Raw genomic sequence first — 4,878 nt, forward strand, 5'->3', positions numbered from 1 at the left:
CTGCAGACACACCTGTAACACAACAGCCACAGAAGCTTCTGCCATCTCTGCTGATCTGCACGGGCACCACTGAGCCGCAGCAGCCGTGAGGGGATCGTGCAGGGCGAGGGCACACACGTGCATGGTTCTGTGCTGGCACCTGCAGCGATGCCCCCCTGGCCCAGCTTTGGGCTCTGAGCTGGCAGCTCTCCCAGGGGGAAAGGCCTTGACCTACCCTCAGCATCACCCAAAGGCTCTGTCCTGGACGTGGCTTGGGAAGCTGCACCACCTTCACCAGCAGGTTCAGCTGCAAAGAAAGGCAGGACAGAAGAGCTCCTGTGGCACTGCAGGAGATCCTCAGGCTGCCCACAAGGCTCAGCCCCGGGGCACAGCCCTGGGCCCGGCCCCTTCCCTCTCTGCTCTTCTCTGTGGCTGCACAGAGCACATGGAAGGACACACTGGCATTGCACACAGGAGGAAGACTGACAACTAAATGCTCCTTCCTCCCACTGACAGCGATCCTGTGGGATCCCTCAGGGCTCCAGAAGGGAGCAGAGCAAATTTTTCAGCCTTTCAACCCTGACAGAACCTTGAGGAAAGTGGCATGAATGAGCTCTTGCCACATTGACACTGATTATTCTATCAGATAAAACAGAAATTCAGAACTTGCCTCCAGCATTTTCCAAGATCTTTAAAGTGTCATTCACCAGTACTTGCAAATAATTTATGTCGCCATCCAAATCTAGAGAGAGCAGAGATCATAACTATTTCCATGCTGTGTTTTATCCCCTTCTGCCTCAGGGAGCTGGGTACAGGAAATGGGAAAGGAAAGGCCATGGGAGCCAGTTGTGAATGGACATGGCCAAAGCTGCACAGGGGCCTGGGGAACACTGGGCTGGCTCCTGGCCACTCTCCACCCTCTTTCCCTGCCCTGTGTAACATTCTGGGAGAGGAAAGGGAAATGGGGCTGTCCAGGGCCCCTTGGGACCCTCTCCCTCCCACAGAGGAAACCCTCCCTAATGCCCTGGGCAAAACCATCCCCAGCGCTTCCCAGGGAGCAGGGAGCACTGTCCCGGGAAAGGGCAGCCAGGCTGCCGGCTCACCTGCTCGCCGCGCTTGCAGCGGAGCAGCCTGGGCAGCCCTGGCAGGCAGGGCCACGGCCAGGAGGAGCAGGAGTAGGAGGCGCAGAGCAAGGGCCATGGTGCCTTGCCCTCTGCCAGTCCCGCAGCTCTTGCTGCCACCGCTGTCCCGACACCGCTGTCCCAATGTCAGCACCGCTGCTGCCACAGCCGCTGCTGCTGCAACAGTTGTGCTCAGGGACTGACTGCTGGGTCCTTGTGCTGCTGTGCAACCACGGGGCTCTGGCACCTCTGGCACCTCTGTGACCTCAGGGCCTGCTGTGACCTCAGCCTGTTGTGACCCCAGAGCCCTGATGTGACCTCATGGCCTTAGCTGTACCCCCAGAGTGTGCCCCCATCTCTATGAATGGCCTGCCCTGATTGTAAATGTTTTGCTTCATCAAAGGGCCATTCACAAAACTTTTTTTTCACCTACTGACATTGCAGGTCAGGCTGTGTCCCTGGAGATGCTCAGTATTCATACAGAATTCACAGAATGACCAGGTTGGAAGAGACCTTCAAGATCATCCACTCCAACCCATGTCCCAACACCACAACTAAACCATGGCACCGAGTGCCACATTCAGTCTTATTTAAACCCATCCAGGGATGGTGTCTCCACCACCTCCCCTGGCAGGCCATTCCAGAATTTTATCACTCTTTCAGTGGAAAATATTTTCATGATATCCAACCTACATTTCCCTTGATGCAGCTTGAGACTGTGTCCTCTGGTTCTGTCAGTGCTCTCTGGAGAAATAAACCAACCCCACCTGACTACAACTACCCTTCAGGGAGCTGTGGAGTGATTAAGGTCACTTCGGAGTCTCCTTTTCTCCATGGTAAACACCCCCAGCTCCCTCAGTCATTCCTCACCAGGGCTTGTGCTCCCAGCCCCTCACCATCCTCGTTGCCCCCTCTGGATGTGCTCGAGCGACTCAATGTCCTTCCCAAACTGATGGCCCAGAACTGGACACAGCACTCGAGGTGCGGCCTCAGCAGTGCCAAGAACAGGGACAGAATGACCTCCCTGCTCCTGCTGGCCACACTGTTCCTGACACAGGCCAGGAGCCATTGGCCTCCTTGGCCACCAGGCCACACTGCTGGCTCATGTTCAGCTGGCTGGGACCAGTGCCTCCAGGTCCCTTTCTGCCTGGCCACTGTCCAGCCACACTATCCCCAGCCTAGAACACTGCAGGTGCTTCTTGTGGCCAAAGTGCAGCACTGGGCACTTGCACCTACTGAGCTTCATCCCACTGGACTCTGCCCATTGCTCCAACCATTCCAGCTCTCCCTGCAGAGCCCTCCTACCTTCCAACAGATCAACACACTCTCCCAGCTTAGTGTTGTCTGCAGATTTGCTAATGAAAGACTCAATCCCCTCATCCATGTTGTCAATAAAACCATTGATCAGAGCTGGCCCCAGCACAGAGCCCGGAGGGACACCACTGGTGACTGGCTGCCAGCTGGGTGCAGCACCGTTCACCAGCCCTCTCTGGGCCAGCCATCCAGCCAGTTCTGAGCCCAGCAAAGAGTGTTCCTCTCCCGGCCCTGGGCTGCAGCTTTTCCAGGAGCGTGCTGTGGAAGACAGTGCAAAGGCCTTTCTGCAGTCCAAATAGACACATCCACAGCCTTTCCTGCATCCATCAGGCAGGTCACTTGCTCATAAAAGGAGATCAGGTTGGTCAGACACGACGTACCCCTCCTAAACCCCTGCTGGCTGGGTCTGATACCCTGGCCATCCTGTAAGTGCCGTGTGATGACTCAGTATAAACTGTTACATCACCTTACTGGGTACTGAGGTCAGACTGACTGGCCTATAATTACCAGGATCCTCCTTCCCACCCTTGTTGTACGTGGGTGTCACATTGGGCAGCTTCCAGTCATCTGGAACCTCACCAGTGAGCCAGGACTGTTGGTAAATGATGGAGAGCGGCTTCACCAGCTCATCTGCCAGCTCCCTCATCACCCTGGGGTGGATCCCATCTGGCCCCATAGATTTAGGAACATCCAAGCAGCTCAGCAGTTCTCTGGCTGCCTCCTCTTGGCTAACAGGGGGCCCATTCTGCTCCCTGACACCATCTACCAGCCCAGCAGGACACTTGTCCTGAGGACAAGTTGTCTTCCTACTAAAGACTGAGGCAAAGAAGGTGTTCAGTGCCTCTGCCTTGTCCTCATCTGCAGTTCCTAAGTTCCCTCCCACATCTAAGAAAGAACAAAGGTTGGTCTTACCCTTCCTTTTATCGGTGATATATTTGTAAATACATTTTTTTATTATCCCTTACAGAAGTCACCATTTAAATTTCAAACTGAGCTTTGGCCTCCCTAATTTTTTTTTTCCTACGTGCTCTAGCAGCTCCTTTAAAAACTTCCTGAGAGACTTGATCCTCCTTCCAAAGATGATACATCCTCTTTTTATTCCTAAATTCCTCCAAAACCTCCTTGCCCATCCAGGCTGGGCGTTTGCCTCATTGACTCATCTTTCGGCACCCAGAGACAGACTGTTCCTGTGCCCTGTAGATCTCTGTTTTGAAGCATGCCCACCTTTCCTGGACTCCTTGGTTTTTAAGGGCTGCTTGCCAAGGAACTCTCTGAAGAAGTCTCCTAAACAGGCCAAAGTCTGCCCTCTGAAAGTCATGTGTAGAAGTCTTCTTGATGTTCCTCCTGTTTTCACAAAATACCAAGAATTCTTCATACATTGGTGTTCCCCTGTCTGAGACATAAGACAGACCACTCGTGTTTCCTCAGAAAAACAGCCTTGTTTATTGTCCGGAGTGTTCTTTTATAGCCCACCTAAATTTTCTGGGCCAAGACAGCTCATTGGTCTATCTGTGTGCCCCCAGACTCTGAACCAAGACAATGTCTGCATCCTAGGAGAGTTCCCATTGGATGTGAGCTTCTGTCAGTCAAACACAGAGGCTAGTTCATGGAGCTGAGCTGGACTGCTTCTTAGAACTTGATTAATGCTGACTACAGATCAGCTTACAATGCAACAAATTCCATCATTTCATGATCACTGTGCCCCAAGCGGCCTCCAGCCACCACATGTCCCCCCAACCCACCTCTATCTGCAAACAGCAGATCTAACATAGTCCCTCCCCTGCTGGGCTCACCCACCTGCTGCAACCAACACTTGTCCTCCACACACTCTACAAATTTCCTGGGCTGCTTTTTCTTCTGTTGTATTAAGTTCCCAGCAGATGTCTGGCAAGTTGAAGTCACCTACAAGAACAAGGGCTGATGATCCTGAAACATCCTCTAGCTGTTTATAGAATGAGTTGTCCACCACTTCTTCCTGGTTGGGTGGATGATGACAGACTCCCAGTAGGATGTCAGCCTTGTTGGCCTTCCCCCTCATTCTCATCCATAGGCATTCCACTTCATCATCATTAGTTTCAATATCCATGGTGTCCAAAGCCTCTCTAATATAAAAAGAGCCACGTCTCCACCTCTTCTCCCTTTCCTGTCTCTCCTGAAGAGCTCGTAGCCATCCAGTGTAGTGCTCCAGCCATGTGAGGCATCCCACCACATTTCTGTGATGGCAATGACATCACAGCTCTGCTGCTGGACCATGGCCTCCAGCTCTTTCTGTTTGTTACCCATGCTGTGTGCGCTGCTATCCATGCACCTCAGCTGGGCTGCTGATTTCATCCCTAACTCAGGCTTACCACCCTTGGGCCTGCTTCCAGACAGCCCAGCTGCATCCCGTTCCCTCTTCAAACCTACTTTAAAGCCCTCTCAACAAGTTCTGCAAGCTCATCAGCTAAAAACCTTCTGCCCTTAA

Source organism: Passer domesticus, chromosome 9 (assembly GCF_036417665.1).
Source record: "Passer domesticus isolate bPasDom1 chromosome 9, bPasDom1.hap1, whole genome shotgun sequence".
Taxonomy (NCBI): Eukaryota; Metazoa; Chordata; class Aves; order Passeriformes; family Passeridae; genus Passer; species Passer domesticus.